Raw genomic sequence first — 18,354 nt, 5'->3', positions numbered from 1 at the left:
ATTAAAGTAAAACCAGACCTTTTGTTGTTTTACCGAGACCAGAATCACCACTCACTCTCAAGGATATATTTTGGGCAAAGTGTTGCTGGTTACTGCACAAACCCTGCATAAGGCCCAGCCTCTGACCTTGAGGGGCTTATGGCTTATAGTGATGACAGATATATAGAACTGTAACCCAGAGGTGGCTCTGGAAAATGATAGAATGGAGTAAAAGACAGTTCAGCTGAAGTCGAGGGAAGAAAAACAGAAGAGTGAGAGAAAAAGAGGATCCGAATGGGATATTGATGTGGTTTCAGGAATAGACCAAGACAAGGTTGGAGACAAAGGCTGTAGTCAGAATATGGAGAATTTAATGCTAACCTAAGTGTTTGGACTTTATTCTTAACTCTTGAAATCAAATGCTAGTGTGAAAGAAGATTTGAGGAGATAGAAGAGAGTTACAGAATGTTAGAGCAGGGGCCCATAAAAATCCAATCCATTGTTTTACAGATAAGGAAACTGAGGCACAGAGAGGTTAAGTGACTTACCAGAGGTCCCATAGTATATCAGTAGCATAGTGGGGCCATAGACTTGTCTGCTGGCTCCCAGCCTAGACGTCCTTTTATCCCATCACGCTATAGTAGGCTATTCAAGGGCAAAGTCTTCATAGCTACTACTTCTTGAGCATGTAGTAGATTGGCCTAGTTGTCATTGTTTTTGACATCTGTTTTCCTCCTAAGGGCTTCTAAGAATGATAGCTTTCTCCCTGATTCCTGAATGTGGTGTGTATATTCACTATATGTAATAACTTGCCCTTCATGTGTAAGATTCTGCTTCCAAAATCATTGGCTTGCTGCGTGGCTTTTGGAAGGCGGGGTGTTTTATTGATGTGGACTTGCAAGTTCCTTGTAATCATTATCCTCTAGAATAGGCATTCCCATCTAGTCTGGAAGTCCTTTTGTTTCTTGGGCTCCCGCATTCATAGGTGACAGATTCAGACAATATTTATGTCCATCACATGGAACTAAAGTTAGCACAAAATTGTATGTCTACGTTTAAGATACTTATGTTATTTTCTCCCATAAAATATTCGTGCTGTTGTCGTAGGTTGGGTGTATGTACACGCCAGTGATTTAAAGTGAGGCGTATTGTTTGTATATTCACGGGTGTTTATTATGAATTCAGTGCCTATGAAAAGTGATACTTTGAGTAAACCACATTGTCAGGAATGGCAAATATATACTTTGAAATAACCCTTTCGATTTGAAATGCTTCTTGACCATATAAAGCTTCCTCCAGTCTCAGATATTCCAATAGTGTAAATACTAAATACTATCTTGTAAAGGCATAACTTGAAAACTTCTTACAGCCTTCATATTGGGCATACGGATTGTACTGAGCAGTGCTTCAACAATCAGCAGTGTTGGCTGGATGGCTTTGGGAAAGGCAGCACCTACTGTATTTATTTCATAAAACGTCTGCATATATTTCATATAATTATTTGTGTGTGTGTGTAAATGTGCGTGTGTGTGTTTTGATCAGTAGTAGTTGGAATACCCAGAGACTTTTTGCCTCAACTGTTACAAGGGCGTGCTTGGTATTTTGTGGAGACCAAGACCCTCAAAAGAAGATATAGTTTGTATAATCCTTGTCTTGATAAGGCCTTGGCACCAAGAAACCGAGTTACGTTGGGAGGCATCATGCTTTATTTAGCATTAAGGTTTCTGCTCCAGCATCACACACACACACACACACACACACACACACACACACACACACACACACACACACACACACACACACACCAGTTCACTCTGCAGGAAAGGCAGCTGTTAACTTGCTAATGCTCAGGCCTTCCAGGCTGTGCTCAGCAAAGCTCTAGCAGGTGCCATTCACGTGAGACTACAAGACAGGGGTCTGAATAGCGCCCCCTGCAGTTTTGCATTGCTCTGCAAACGCAGTACTCATCTTATCATGTTCCCTGAAGATTTTCAATAACAGGAAACACCACCAGCACGCATGCGATCTGCATGTTTATGTACAGTCTGAACATCCACAGTGTCCCATTTTCTCATCCCTGAACTTCCACTAGACCACAAGACTTCGGGTCTGTTTTCACCGCTGTGCTTCCAAGTCTTCCCCTGGGTTCCTCACTGGGCTCCTTTTGCCTGGATTAGATCCAGTGACTCCTTCAAATCACTAGCTGGAGTTTGTTGCTTACTTTCAAGCATAACATGGGAAGTATCATCATCCCCCTTCGGAGCCAACGTCACTCTCTGGGTGCCTCAGTCTGGTTTTCCTACTAATCTCAAAAAACAGGCAGAACATCTCCCTCCCTCTGTGTTTCTTCCTTAGCCTCTCTTGTCCTTGATTCTTCCTTTTACTCATTTCTTCCCAACGCAGGCAAAGCTTCTATTCTCTGTAGTATTAGTGATCTTTACCCCCAAATGGGCCAGTGTTTTATTCTCTTCTGATATCACAGTGAAGTGGAGGGGATGGAGAGTAAATGGTAACGCATGATACTTTTCCTTAGTGAGAACTTTGGCTCCTAGAAGCGATCCGTTGTCCAGATTAGGAACCACGTATACATGAGAACTCAAGAATTCCCAACAATAACCATGGGTTGTGTTTGAATATGAGTGCTTTGTTCTCAGTACAGAGCTTGACAGGAGATACACACAGAGACAGACACATGTTATAAGTGGTACAGACATAGAAAGTATATCAACTACCTACACCCTATGGAGATTAGGAAAAAGAGTTTAGCATAAAATAACAGTAACCAAAACTTTTTAAACGTCTTGTTTATGCCAGAGACTCAGTAAAACGTTCAGTGTGTAGTCTGAGAACCAGGTTCTCACATCAATCCTGAAGTGCAGGTAACTTGCAGCCTCCTTGTGACACCTTAGTGAGCTGAAACACAGTTAACAATCAGCCGTCAGGATTTGGGTGCAAGTCTGTCAGGATTCAAGGATCTTGTGTTTCCAGGGTACATGATACCTATGAAAATAAAGATGCTTGAATCGGAGGGGAGCTGCCATGTGGGGCAGCCCCCCATCCATAATGCTATGCACTTTCATATATTCCTCTTTCAGACCCCCTAAAAGTCACATGAATGCAGTTATCCTTCCAACTTTGACCCCTCGGTGGAGGGAGGAGACTAATTTGCTCAGGTTGATACAGTCAGAAAAGCCAGAATTTGAGTTCAAACAGTGTGACTCTGGTGCAGGGGTCTGGAAACTGGCCCACAGGCCTGTCTGGCTCACCTTCTGTTTTTGAACAACAGGTGAGTTAGAGAGTAGTGGTTACATTTTTAAATGGTTCAAAAGAATGAAAAGAATATTTCACGACAATACTTGTTTCTATATTTTCTATGACTTCTTCCGTGCTATGACAGAGTTGAGTGTTAGTGAGACTAGGTGACCCTCAAAGCCTAAAATACTTAGACTCAGGTCTTTTACAGAAAAAGTTTGCTGATCCCTACTCTAAAATCTACATTCTTAACCTTTAGGCTATACTTTTCTACTTGATCATGTTAGGCTCATATGGAGTACGATTAGAATTTCTAGATTATTTTGCACCACGTGAGAGTTTTAAAATAAAAATAATAATCATCTGGGACCCTTTGTAGGAGAGTGGTACAGATGTGAAAATTTTAAAGCAGCTTGAAGAAACCATAAAATAGATTCTATATTGTATTTAGGAAAATAGGATAAATGTTTTCCTCACACCGTTGCTAGCTCTGTGACTCATTAGAAAAAATTCATCCCCATTGACAAATAAAATGGAGGTTTATTCATGTTCTACATCACCAATATATTTGGCTCATTTGTATTCATTTGTATTCATCACATTATTTTCCAAAATTGATAAAAAGTAGAACATTAGCTGGAAAGTTATAAATAAAGCCCCACACTTACTGCTTTGGCTAATAAGGGCTATGAGAAAGGATAAAGGAATTAGCCTACCAATGAAAAAGACTGATATTCAAAATACCTACTGTGTGTTATCCACTTTTATGGGCGATAACTGATTTTATTCCTACACCATTTCATGGTTTAGGGCACTAAGGCTTAGAGGTAAGGTAACTGCTGTGTGTCATGCAGCTAGTAAGTGAAAAAGCCAAACCAGATCTTTCAACTCCAAATTTGATGTCTTCTTAGAAAAGAAATTCCATGACACTTATCATTTCAAGTTGTAAATTAGTCTAGAATTACCTCATCTAGTGGGACAATTGATTCTCTTTCTAAATGTTGGTCTTTGTTTGATTCTGTTACTTCTGTCTGTTATTAGTTGTTCAAAAGTAGGAAAGAAGTTGAAGCAAATAATATTGCCATTAATTCGTATTTAACACACTTAAAAATAGTTGAAAATGTTGATGCAAAAGAATGTGTTTTAATAACTTGAGAGTTTCAGTGAATTTTATTCCCAGTTTTTTATAGAAACCGGAGAGAGAATTTTCTTGATTTCCATGTATGTGACTAATTTTCTCTTGTGATTGGTGATTATCACAATTTTATATTTGCAAAGGCTAAAAATGGAAGATTAATGAAGTCTAATTAAACAGTGGACTATTTCACGTTACTTAGAACCAGGTAGCACAGATACCAGACTTGATAATGAGAGAAGATGGATCAGACATGGTTTTAATTAATTAATTAATTAATTTAGTTTTAGCTGTGTTGGGTCTTCTTTTCTGTGCGAGGGCTTTCTCTAGTCGCGGCCAGCGGGGGCCACTCTTCATTGTGGTGCGCGGGCCTCTCACTATCGCGGCCTCTCTTGTTGCGGAGCACAGACTCCAGACGCGCAGGCTCAGTAGTTGTGGCTCACGGGCCCAGTTGCTCCGCGGCATGTGGGATCTTCCCAGACCAGGGCTCAAACCCATGTCCCCTGCATTGGCAGGCAGATTCTCAACCACTGCACCACCAGGGAAGCCCCCAGCTACATGGTTTTAGATGGTTGTTATAAAAAGTGACAGCAAAATGCATAATATGTCATTGGTTACAGATACCAAAAATTGTATCTTCTTTTGCTTTAAAAAAATGTTTTAATTTTGAAATAGATGTAATCAGATAAAACCAATGATCATCTCTGAGACTTTATGTAATATAAACATCTATTCACTTATGCCTAAGAATAAAGAGATTGTTTGCATTCAGAAAAATTTCAGACTTTGATGAAATTAAGGTCAATATGAATATGAACTAGTGTGTACTTGTGTTTATATCTTTTAAAAGGCTCATCTCCTGTAGACATGTAATTTGGCACAGTGCTTTTGTTCTTTGGAAAGCAATTTTGCAATAATGTGCCAGGAGTTTTAAAAATGTTCTTAACCTTTGAACCCAAACTTTTAACTTCTAGAAATTTGCCTTAGGACACATGTGAAAGGTGTCCATTACTGGGTTAGTTAAGGAGTGAAAATTTTTAAATAATCTGAACACACAAGTGTAAGAAAATGTTTAACAAATTAAAGCATATCCAAAGCATGAACTAGTTTGCAGTCAGTAACATGATGTTCAAAATATATATTTACTACCATAGGGAAAACTTGTACTAACTGAAAATGAGGGATCCTATTTTTTTAATTGATTATATTTCAATATAAAATATGCACATGTACTTTTATAATGACACTGATCAAAATGTACTGCATTTTTCTTTCTGTTCATACATGTTCCCCATTAAATAATACATAATTTGAGGGCAGGGATTGTGTTTTATTCAGTATATTTCTCTTATACATAATGCTTGGGAAGTTGTAGACGATCTACAACTTCTTTTGAATGAATAAGAAAGATGATAGAAAATTATCTGGTTGTCCTTATATAAATTATCTTTTTTACATATTACATTTTATTTAGTACTTAATGTGTATGATCAGAACAGATCATTTTAAAAGTAATAGTAAATTTATATATTAGAAAAGAAAGATGGCATCTTTTCTCCAGAACTTCTGGTAGTGTAGATATTATTGTGAAATGGTTCTCTGTAATTTGGCCCTAGTTTAAATAAAGGTCTCTTAATGGACCAGCCTACAAGAGCAGATCTATTGCTTGGCTTCCTTTCTACCCCAGGGTATTCTTTTACAGAATGAAAGTAACCAACAATACAATGCTGAATCATTATTAGCTCTAATTTGGGAGATTGTGCCTTGAGATAATGGGTGTTTGGGGTCTGATTCTGTGAAGGTTACTTACTCTAGGCTTTTGTTTCATCAAAGGATCTCATGTTCATTCGCAAACATTCCTTTTCTCCCAGAATCATCTTCCACCTTGCCCTTGCCAGGTAAATACAACTTGGCCCGAGATATTAAATCAATACATCAAATTAATTGCAATGAGTTGAGACCTGACACCCACAGTGAATACACAATACTTAGATCAAGTCAGAGGTCACTATGCTGAATTGCTTTTAAAATCTTTGAATAATACATTTGAGATGTTTGGTGCTGTATCTCAGTTGGAAATTGTTTTTAGCAAGAGAATCGTTGAGAAGAATTAGTGCTACAAAATTTTTTGTTTTGTTTTTCAAAGAAAAATACATGGTCAAACGGGAGCTTCTCGTGTGATCAGCAAACAAAAGACACCCCACAGATTTATTAACTTCAGTCAATAGATTGCAAATATCCTAATGTAACTGGAATATGTTATCTCTGTTTGGTTGCCAAGAAGATAATCTGACTCTTGGTTTTATTTCCCCAACCATATTCTTCACTCAGACTCTAGAACTGAAAATCTCTTAACAATTTCAGCAGAGGGATTTTTGATATAGAAAGATTTGAGCTATAAGGAAACCAAATGTCCCATCTAACAGAGAAGAGTTGCCATCTGCACATGCTATGAAGGCCTACCTCACCATTGACTTCCCAGTTCATCTTATGCTTCAATTTCCAGGCTTGCATAGAATTTAGAGATGATCTACAATAGCCTCTAAGGCGCTTTTGTGAAAATTAGAAAAAGGAACACCTGTTGGGCAGATCAGTGTGAAAAAGGGACCTCCTGGGGGGTGCTAAGTGGCATCTTAGGGCATAGGACTGGTCAACAGCCCCCTACCAGCCCTTTGGTTGTTATCCTTTGTGAAGTGTGCAAATGCACAACTCTGGATGGCAGCCCTGGGTAAAGGGTGAGTGTGAGGGTTGTATTAAATATTTGAGAGATACGATATGAAAGGAGCACATCCAAGTCTCAATTGGCACGGGTCATACGTGTTTAGGAACCTACAGGTCTCCTAGAAATAGTTTTTGACTATTTCAGAAAATACCAGTCCTGCTCATTCCAAATCCAGAAAGCACGAGTAATAGCCTATTTTGATGTATTGCCAGTATTTCACCTACAAAATGGCAATTTTCTATTGTTCAACCTAGATAGTTCATCCTATCAGCAACACCAGGCCATTTTCTGATGTTCTCATTACAAATGCTATTTATCTCCTTACACCTCATGCATTGATCTTCTTTCTCCATGCAAAAACCAAGCTGGAATCATAAGTGGCTGCCATCTCTGCCTGGCTCTGTTAACTCTTGATAGTACTGAAAACAGTTTTGATTTAATATTATCATTACCGTCAGCACCCTGAGTGGGTGCCAATCTCAGGAGACCATAGTAAGTGAAGGACTTTTTGTAGGTGGACAGTTTGTAGCAGAAGAGTCACCAGCAGCATTTGCTAATTATACCTAGTAAAAATTATGGGATTCATTGCTGGGTAAATATTTTACAAAATACATATACTGTTTCTGTAGGTCCTCATGTTCAGTTATAATTTAGCTCTTTGAATGAAATAAATGAATTCTTGCCTCCTAATAGGACGATTATTACAAAGACATACAGATGGCCAAGAAGCATATGAAAAGATTCTCGATATTGCTAATTATTAGAGAAATGCAAATCAAAACTACAGTGAGGTATCACCTCACATCAGTCAGAATGGCCATCATCAAAAAGTCTACAAATAATAAATGCTGGAGAGGGTGTGGAAAAAAAGGGAACCCTCCTATACTTGTTGGTGGGAAAGTAAATTGGTGCAGCCACTGTGGAGAACAGCATGGAGATTCCTTAAGAAACTAAAAATAGACTTATGATATGATCCAGGGGTCACAATTCTGAGCATATATCCAGAGAAAACTCTAATTTGAAAAGATATATGCACCCCAATGTTCGTAGCAGCACTATTTACAATAGCCAAGACATGGAAGCAACCTAAATGTCCATCAACAGATGAATGGATAAAGAAGATGTGGTATATATACACAATGGACTATTAGTCATAAAAAAGAATGAAATAATACCTTTTGTAGCAACATGGACAGACCTAGAGATTATCATATTAAGTGAAGTCAGACAAATACTATATGATATCACTTATATGTGGAATCTAAAAAAAACGATACAAATGAACTTATTTACAAAACGGAAATAGACTCACAGACATAGGAGACAAACTTATGGTTACCGAAGCTGATAGAGGTGGGGATAGGATAAATTAGGAGTTTGGCAAATTAGGAGTTTGGCATTAACGGATGCACACCACTACATATAAAGTAGTTAAACAACAAGGACATTCCATACAGCACAGGGAACTAGACTCAATATCTTGTAATAACCTATAATGGAAAAGAAGCCAAAAAAGAATATATATATATATATATATATATATATATATATATATATATATATATAGTGTGTGTGTGTGTGTGTGTGTGTATAATGTATGTATGTATATGTAACTGAATCAATTTGTGGAACACCTGAAACTAACACAACACTGTAAACAAATTATACTTCAATTTTTAAAAAGGTAAAAATGAAAGGTTATTGAATTTACTATTAAAAATGTAAGATAAGAGAGGGAGGAAGGTTCAAGATGGCAGGATAGGAAGGTCCTGAATGCACCTCCTCCAAAGGATAAAACAAATCTACAACTACATATGGGATAACTCTTGAAAAGGGACCTGAAAACAGAGCCTCCACAACAAAAGGTGAGAAGACAGCATCAAGACAGGTAGGAGAGGCAGAGACAAGGTCTCACCAAGGATAAAACCACACCCCAGCTGTGGTGATCCACATTGAGAGAAATCTCAAAAGTATGGATCTTTGCCCTGAGGAGGGAGGAACTCAAACTCCACTTCAGGCACCCCAACTCCTAGATTTTGCACAGGAGAGATGAGCGTCCAAAAACAACTGGCTTTGAAAATCCAGGAAAAGTATAGAACTTCAGGGGATGGAAAGCTTAGTCTTAAAAATCTTGAGCACAGACACACTTGATCCAAAAACCAGTGCAAAAGCACCAGACTGAAAAGCAGAGGATGTAAGTGAAGGGAACCCACTTACTAATTTTGAAGCATTTGCTGGAGAGGCAGGAACCAGGTGGGAACCTTGCCAGGGACTGAGACACTGGTGGAAACAAGTTTTGTTATCTCAGGCTGCCTTGCTAACACTAGCACTGGTGGGCACTGTTTTAGAATTCTCCCACTAATCTGTTAGTGCTAGTGGGTATGCCCTGCTGACAGCCCTGCTTACCCTTGTGCCTTTGCCAGGACTCACAGCTGGTTGAACAGTGTTCCCACAGCAGCTGTGACTGGGCCCACAGTGTGTCTGGAGGCCAGCCCTGCCCAGCATTATGCTGCAGCAGTAGTCCTGGCCCCACCACTATAGGAAGACACACACAGCACACATAGGGGACCCCTAGAGTGCCTGGTTCTGGTGGCCAGGTGGGATTGCATTTCTAAATCCCACTTATATTCTAAATAAGGCCAATCCTTCAAGAATGGTAGAGATAGCTGATTTACCTAATAAGTAGAAAAAAACGCAGAGACTTAGGCAAAATGAGGAGAGAGAGGAATATGTTTCAATTGAAAGAACAAGACAAAACTTCAGAAAAAAGAACCAAATGAAACAGAGATAAGCAATCTATCCTATAAAGAGTCAAAATAATGGTAATAAAGATGTTCACTGAGCCTGGGAGAAGAGTGTATGAACACAGTGGGAAGTTCAACAAAGAGACAGAAAATATAAGAAAGTACCAAATAGAAGTTATAATTGTCCTGAAAAATACACTCAGGGTGTTCAAATACAGACTGGATGAGGTCAAGAATGATTCAGTGAGCTGAAAGACAAAACATTGGAACTCACCCAGACAGCAGAAAAGTGAAAAAAGAATTAAATAAAAGTAAGGGTACTGTATGGGACCTTTTGGACAACATCAAGCCGAATAACATTCACATTATAGGGGCCCCAGAAAGAGGAGAGAGAGAAAGGACCAGAAAAAAATGAAATAAACAATGGCTGTAAAATTCCCTAATTTGAGGAAGGAAACAGACATCCAGGTCCAGGAAGCCCAGACGTTTCAAATAAGATGAATGAACCCAAAGACACACACACCAAGACACATTATAATTAAAACTGTAGAAGTTAAAGAGAGAATCCTAAAAGCAGCAAGAAAAAAATAACTTATAATATACAAGGAAAATCTTATAAAGCTATCCACAGATATTTCAGCAGAAACTTTATAGGGCAGAAGAGAGTGACATGACATATTCAGAGTGCTGAAAGCAAAAACATTCCAACCTAGAATTCTCTACCCTGAAAGGTTATCATTCAGAGTTGGAAGAGAGATAAAGAATTTTTCAGACAAGCAAAACTAGAGAAGTTCATTACCACTAAAATGGCCTTACAAGAAATGCTAAAGGGACTTCTAAGGGCACTAATTAGTAACAAAAAAACCCCATTAAAGTAAAAATCTCATTGGTAAAGGTAAATGTATAGTAAAGGTAGTGATTAATCACTTATAGAGCTGGTATGAAGTTTAAAAGATGAACGTAGTAAAAATAACTACAACTACAATAATTAGTTAAGGGATACAGAAAATACAAAGAGGTACAATGTGACATCAAAACACAGACCATTTGGAGGGGGCATGTAGTAAAAATTTTGAGTTTTAGAATGCACCCAAACTTGCTGTCAACTTAAAAATAGACTGTTAAATATATAGTCTGTTATATGTCAATATGATGGTAACCACAAAGCGAAAGCCTGTAGTAGATACACAAAAGATAATGAGAAAGGAACATAACCATAACACTAAGGGAAACCACCAAAGCACAAGGGAAGAGAACAAGAGAAGAAGAAAGGAACAGAGGGGAACTACAAAAACAGCTAGAAAACAATTAACTCTATGCCATTATGCAAATGGACTAAATGTAAATGGACTAAATTCACTAATGGAAAGACATAGAGAGGCTGAATGGATTTTTTTTTTTTAAAGGCATATGTATATGCTGCCTAAAAGAGATTTACTTCAAAAAAAGAAAGACTGAAAGTGAAGGGATGGGAAAAGATATTCCAAGCAAAAAGAAATGAAAAGAAAGCTAGAGTAGCTGTACTCACAGCAGACAATATAGACCTTAAAACAAAGACTGCACTGAAAGAAAAAGAGGGTCATTACATTGTGATAAAGAGGTCAAATTAGCCAAAAGATATAACAATTATAAATGTATATGCACCCAACTAAGGAGCAATAAGACATACATGGCCAAATTAACAGGCTTAATGGAGAAACTGAAAGCAATAGAATAATAGTAGGGGATTTTAACAACCCACTTACATCAATGGATAGATCATCCAGACAGAAAATCAATAAGGAAACATTGCCTTCAAATGATGTTAGACCAGATGATCTTAATGGATATGTATTGAACATTCCATCCAAAAGCAGAAGAATACATATTCTGCTCCAGTGCACATGGAACATTCTCCAGGATTGATCACATGTTAGGTCACAAAACATGTCTCAATAAATTCAAGAAGATTGAAGTTATATCAGACACCTTCTCTGCCCACAATTGAATAAAACTAGAAATCAATGACAAGAAAAAAAATATGGAGATTAAACAACTGAACAACCAATGGGTCATCTAAGAAATCAAAAGAGATATCAAAAAAAAAGAATACCTACAGACAAATGACAACAGAAATATGATGTATCAAATATCTATGGGATTTTTGTAATCCATAGTAGTAAAAGTGGATCTCAGAGAAATTCAGACCAATACAGGCCAACCTTAAGAAACAAGAGAAATCCTAATTAAACAACCTAACTTTACACCTTCAGGGACTAGAAAAAGACAAACAACCAAAGCACAATATTATAAGAAAGGAAATAATAAGGATCAGAGTGGAAATAAATGAAATAGAGACAAAAAAAAAAAAACAGTAGAAAAGGTCAATGAAACTAAGAGCTGGATCTTTGAAAAAATAAACAAAATTGACAAACCTTTAGATAGACTAACCAAGAAATAAGAAGAGAGGACATAGAAGTAAAAAAGATGTTACAACTGATACCACAAAAATACAAAGGATTATGAGATTATTATGAACAATTATCAACCCCCAAATCGAACAACTTAGAAGAAAAGGACAATTCCTAGAAACATACAATCATCCAAGACTGGATCATGAAGAAATAGAAAAACCAAATAGACCAATTACTAGTAAGGAGATTGAATCATTAATCAAAAGTTTCCCAAAGAGCAGAAGTCCATTACCAGAGGACTTCACTGGAGAATTCTACAAATCATTCAAAGAAGATTTAATACCTATTCTTCTCAAATTTTTCAAAAAAATTGAAGAGAAGGCAAATCTTCCAAACATATTTTATGAAGCCCTGAATCAGAAAACAGACAAGGACACTTCAAAAAAAAAATTATGTGACAATAATCTTGATGATTTAGATGCAAAATCTTAAACAAAATATTAGCAAACAATACATTAAAAGAATCATACACCAAGATCAGGTGGGTTTTATTCCAGAGATGCAAGGATGTTTCAATATATGATAATCTGTCAATATGATACACCACATTTATAAAACAAAGGATAAAAATCATATCACCTCAGTTGATGCAGAAAAAGCATTTAACAGATTTAACATCCATTTTTAATAAAAACGTTCAACAAAGTTGATATTGAGGGAATTTACCTCAACATAATAAAGGCCATATATGACAAACCTACAGCTAACACTACACCAACAATGAAAAGGTGAAAGCTGTTCCTCTATGATCAAGAACAAGACAAGGATACGCACTCTAGCCACTTTTATTCAACATAGCTTTGAAGTCCTAGCCACAGCAATTAGGCAAGTAAAAATAAAGGCAAGAAAAAATAAAAGGAATCCAACTTGGAAAAGAAGTAAAACTATCACTATTTGCAGATGACATGACACTTATATAGAAAATTCTCAAGACTCCACCAAAAACCTGTTAGAACTAATAAACAAATTCAGTAAAGTCATTGGATACAAATTTATAGAAATCTGTGGCGTTTCTATATACTAATAACCATCAGAAAGAGAAATTAGGAAAACAATCTCATTTACAATGTCATCAAAAAGACTAAAACACCTAGGAATAAATTTAACCAAGGTAGTGAAAGACCTCTATACTGAAAACTATAAGATGCTGATTAAAGAAATTTAAGAAGATACAAATAAGTGGAAAGATATTCCATGTTCATGGATTGGAAGAATTCATATTTTTATTCATTCATATTTTTACTCATTTTATTTTTCATACTACCCGAAGCAATCTGCAGAGTCAATGCATTTCCTATCAAAATTCCAACAGTGTATTTCACAGAAATAGAACAAGTAATTCTAAAATTTGTATGGACCTACAAAGATCTCAAGTAGCCAAAAATCTTGAGAAAGAAGAACAAAGCTAGAGGTATCACACTCCTGATTTCAAACTATACTACAAAGCTATAATAATCAAAACTGTGTGGTAACTGACACAAAAACAGACACACAGATCAATGAGATAGAATAGAGAGTCCAGAAATAAACCCACACATATTTGGACAATTAAGTTTTTGGCAAAGGAATAAAGAACAAAGAGTGGAGAAAGGATTGTCTCTTAATAAATGGTGTTGGGAAAACTGGACAGCTATGTGCAAAAGAATGAAACTAGAACACTATATTAAGCCATACAACAAAATTAATTCAAAATGGATTAAAGCCTTGAATGTAAGACCTGAAACCATAAAATTCCTAGAAGAAAACATAAATGGTAACATCTTTGACATCAGTTTTAGTGATGTTTTCATGGATATGACTCCAAAGGCAAGGGAAACAAAAGCAAAAGTAAACAAATGGGATTACATCAAAATAAAAAGCACTTGCACAGTGAAGGAAACCATCAACAAAAAGAAAAGGCAACCTACTGAATGGAAGGAGATAGTTGCAAATAATATTCTGATAAGGGTCTAATATCCAAAATATATTTAAAAAAAAAAAAACCTGACACAACTCAACAACAAAAACACAACCCAAATGGGCAGAGAATCTGAATAGGTATTTTTGCAAAGAAGACAGACAGATGGCCAACATACATGAAAAAATTTTCAGTGTCACTAATTATTAGGGAAATGCAAATCAAAACCATAGTGAGATATCACCTCACACATTTTAGAGTGACTGCTATTGAAAAAACATGTAATAACAAGTGTTGGATGTGGGGAAAAGGGAACTCTCATACACTGTTTGTGAGGCTGTATTTTGGTGCTGCAACTATGGAAAACAATATGGGGTATCCTCAAAAAATTAAGACTAGAACTACCATATGACCCAGATATTTCACTTCTGGGTATTTATCTGAAGTACATGAAAACACTAATTTGCAAATATGTATGCACTCTTATGTTCATTGTAGTGTTATTTACAATAGCCAAGATATGGAAACAGCCTAAGGGCCCATCAATGGATGAATGGATAAAGAAGTTGAGGTATATATACACACTGGAACACTATTCAGCCATAAAAAGAATGAAATCTTGCCATTTGTGACAACATGGATGGACTTTGAAGATATGATGCTATGTGAAATAAATGATATGGAGAAGGACAAACACTGTATGATTTCACTCCTATGTGGACTTAAAAAAAACAAAAGAAACAATCAAATGAAGTAAAACTAAACAAACAGAGATACAGAGATCAAACTAGTGGTTACCAGAAGATAAGGGGATTGAGAAAAATGGGTGAAGGGGGTCAACTCTATGGTGATGGATGGTAACTAGACTTGTGGTGGTGATCAGTTTGTAGTGTATGTAGATGTTGAATTATAGTTCTGAAACATATATGTAAGATAACTGAACTTTTAGAAACTCTGGCACTCATGCTTACGTGCTTTGCTTCTTTGTTTACTGAAAGAAAAGAAAGGAAGGGAGGGAAGAAGGAAGGAAGGAAGGGAAGGAGGGAGGGAGGAAGGAAGGAAGAAAATTAGTTAAATATCCATCCTTAGAGGAATAGATAAACTGTGATATATGCCTACAGTAGAGTAGTTAAAATGAAACAAATAAGATATACATTTATCAATGTGAATAGGTCTCAAAAACAAAATTTACTGGGGGAACAGACTTCAAGATGATCCATCAGGAATGATACAGTTTTTTGTAAATTTTAGAAACACATAAAACTTTTCTGTATGCTGTTTAAATACACACACAAAAAGCATGATGGAAATGTAAAAACAAAGATGAGTTGGATACATGTCCACTCCAGAATTATGTGTGTTTCTGGGGAAAGATGAGAGGGACTAACATTGAGGAAGGCAAGTCAACTGCATCTCTAACATTGTAAAATGAAAAATGAATCTGGAAAGATTTAAATATTCATTAATTCTGGAGGATATGTACCTAGGTGTTGTTCACATTACTCTCTTTAATTTTTACATTTGAATATTTAATAATAAAAACCATATAACCACGATCATCTATGTAAGTCTGTTGTAACACAGTCCCACACTTCCCAGTATAAAAACATGAGAATCTGTTAATAGTAAAATAATGGCTCCATAGATTCTCCAGAGGTATTTCCATAGCTCTCCCGTGTGGAATACTGAGGCTGTAGGGGCTTCATAGAAATAGCTGGTCTCTCTCTCTGAATCATTCGAGAAGTCTTCCTTTGGGTGAGGTTAGGTCTGTGCAACTCTTTGGCTAACAACAGCAAGAAAGGTGTGGATAGACATACTTGTTAAATCACATACTATCTACTCTTTTCTTCTGTCACCCTTTTACTCACTCCCTCTCCATCCTGTTAATATTTTTATGGTGCATTTCTAAAGCCTTTTGCTGGGGAGGCAGGAGAACAGGAAAACACTGTTATGTGTGGTGCATGTTTGCATCTGTTGAAGGTGGGGTAAGAGCGAGCTGGTTAAAATCTGGTACGTAAGAGAGACAGAAAAGCTAAGACTGGAGAAAACTAATCTGTAATTCTTCTAGTGATTTGGAAAGAACACTCCTGAGATTTCTCCTTTACTTTCCTACTACACTTCACTGTGTTACCAAATGTGTGGGTTTTTCTACACATCAAGCAAATCAGCCACACCAGCTGGGTGTCCTACGATTTAACATCAGATCCCAGAGGTTGGGGGCTCAGGCCACAAGACTGCCCCTGCTTCCCTGCTTCAGATGTCAATCCCAAGTCCTGGTTGTCACCTCCTCTTCTGACTCACTTGCCATAAATCAGAGATTCTTAACAACTTCCTCCTTGGGCTCAATTAATTTGCTAGAGCAGGTCATATAGCTCAGGAAAATATTTGACATCCTAGATTATCCATTTAGTGTAAAAGATATAACTCAGGAACAGCCTTATGAAAGAGACGCAGGGGGCACAGAGCCTCCATGCCCGCCTGGTGTGCCACTCTCCCAGCACCTCTACAGGTCACCAACCCCAAATCACTTCCAATCCAGTCCTTTTAGGTTTTTATGGAGGCACCATAATGTAGGCACGATTGATTAAATCATTCGCAATGGGGGATTGGTTCAACCTCCAGCTCCTTTCCCCTCCCTGGAGGTGGGGTAGGGGCTGAAAGTCCCAACCTTCTAATCACATGGTTGGCTCCACCAGCAACCAGCCCCCATCCTTAGGGGCTTTCTGAAAGTCACCTCATTAACAAACTCAGGTGAGGTTGAAAGGGGCTTGTTATGAATAACAAGGCACTCCTCTCACCTTTATCACTTTCACTTTGGAGCTATTTGAAAACAAATATTTTAGCAAAAGATTACCCCATTGCTCTTATTGATTCGGAAATTACAAGAGTTTTAGGAGCTCTGTTCCAGGAAGACCAAATATATATTTGTTATTGTAAATCGCAATATCACATACAGAATTAGGTAAAACTGTTAACACTCTAACCATTGTATAGGCCCATTTCTCAGAATCCAACAAACGAAGATATGGTATAACGTTGTGATGAGGCAATTCATAAAATTATTCACCCAAACTGTAGACTTATAATGGCATGGTCTCTATTAATAGGTGTTCACATAGAACATGACTAAACAGAGCTATCTAAGACAAGACAAGGAAAAAAATATAAAGGAGTAAGTTTGAAATATAGAAATTATTCATACTTTTTTGTAATATAATAAACCTCAATATCCTTTATGCTATACATATATCATGCTAACAATATTTTATTACAATTGATTAAAAATCAGTTGGATTAAAAGCCAGTTGAACTTGACTTTATTATTCTCCTTTGACTAATTCCTTTGGAAGTCACTTATTTATATTTCATTATTTTTATCTGTACTATAGAATGGTATGAGATTATAGGCTATAGATTCATCTTTCATGGTCAAGTTGAATAATGCATGTTAATGAAACAAAGAGCTGTATAGGCTTTTTTCATTTGTGTCTATAATTATTATTTGTAAATCTTCTGGAAATCCCATTCGATGGGAGGTCATAAGTCCAGTGGACATGACCCAATACCAGGGCTCATGGCTTGGTGAGCTGAGGGCAAGCAGGATTTAAGTCCCCACACAGCCCTCAGTCAGACAAACTTGTTCAGGACAAGTTTGAATTGCATGTGGCAACGCTGATTCTTCTCTCCGAAAGTCATGATGGGCTATAAAACCCTGCCCTTTACGTCAGCACAAGAACCCACACTCAAATATTAGAGGGCAGCCATAGCAGCCACATTTATTATATAGCAGTGCATTTCTTGATTTCAATGATTTACATGAATTTATGCAGAAGCAGATATCAGTAAATAATTAGGGTCATATAAATGCAGGCAACGAAGATCCTGTACAGACTGATCCTTTACAGACTGAGCTGAGTGGAAATGCAAACAGCAACACTGAGAAATCTGTGCAATGAGTACATCAGCTCTGATAGATCAAAGTTCATGGGCCAGTGTGGAACCCAGAACAGGATCAAGATGTAATGTACATCCAGGGCCTGTGTGTGTGTGTGTGTGTGTGTGTGTGTGTGTATCTTTTGTTTCAAAACTATTTAAATCCAAATAATATCTCTTTTGCTTAGGAAAAATGTGATTAAAGAGTCCATTTTGAGACCGTTGGTTAAGCGATAAGT

At 37.0% G+C, this 18,354-nt stretch overlaps 1 protein-coding gene across 1 annotated transcript in view; it reads left to right on the top strand.

Moving 5' to 3' along the window:
* The window catches only part of KCNH8 (potassium voltage-gated channel subfamily H member 8), a 386,943-nt gene that overhangs the window by 91,823 nt on the left and 276,766 nt on the right, over positions 1-18,354 (top strand). The gene's annotated exons all lie outside the window — the stretch shown is intronic.

This window comes from Tursiops truncatus, chromosome 4 (assembly GCF_011762595.2).
Source record: "Tursiops truncatus isolate mTurTru1 chromosome 4, mTurTru1.mat.Y, whole genome shotgun sequence".
NCBI classification, from domain to species: Eukaryota; Metazoa; Chordata; class Mammalia; order Artiodactyla; family Delphinidae; genus Tursiops; species Tursiops truncatus.
The sequence above is the reverse complement of the archived record's forward strand: the minus strand, read 5'-3'. Positions and strand labels throughout refer to the sequence as shown.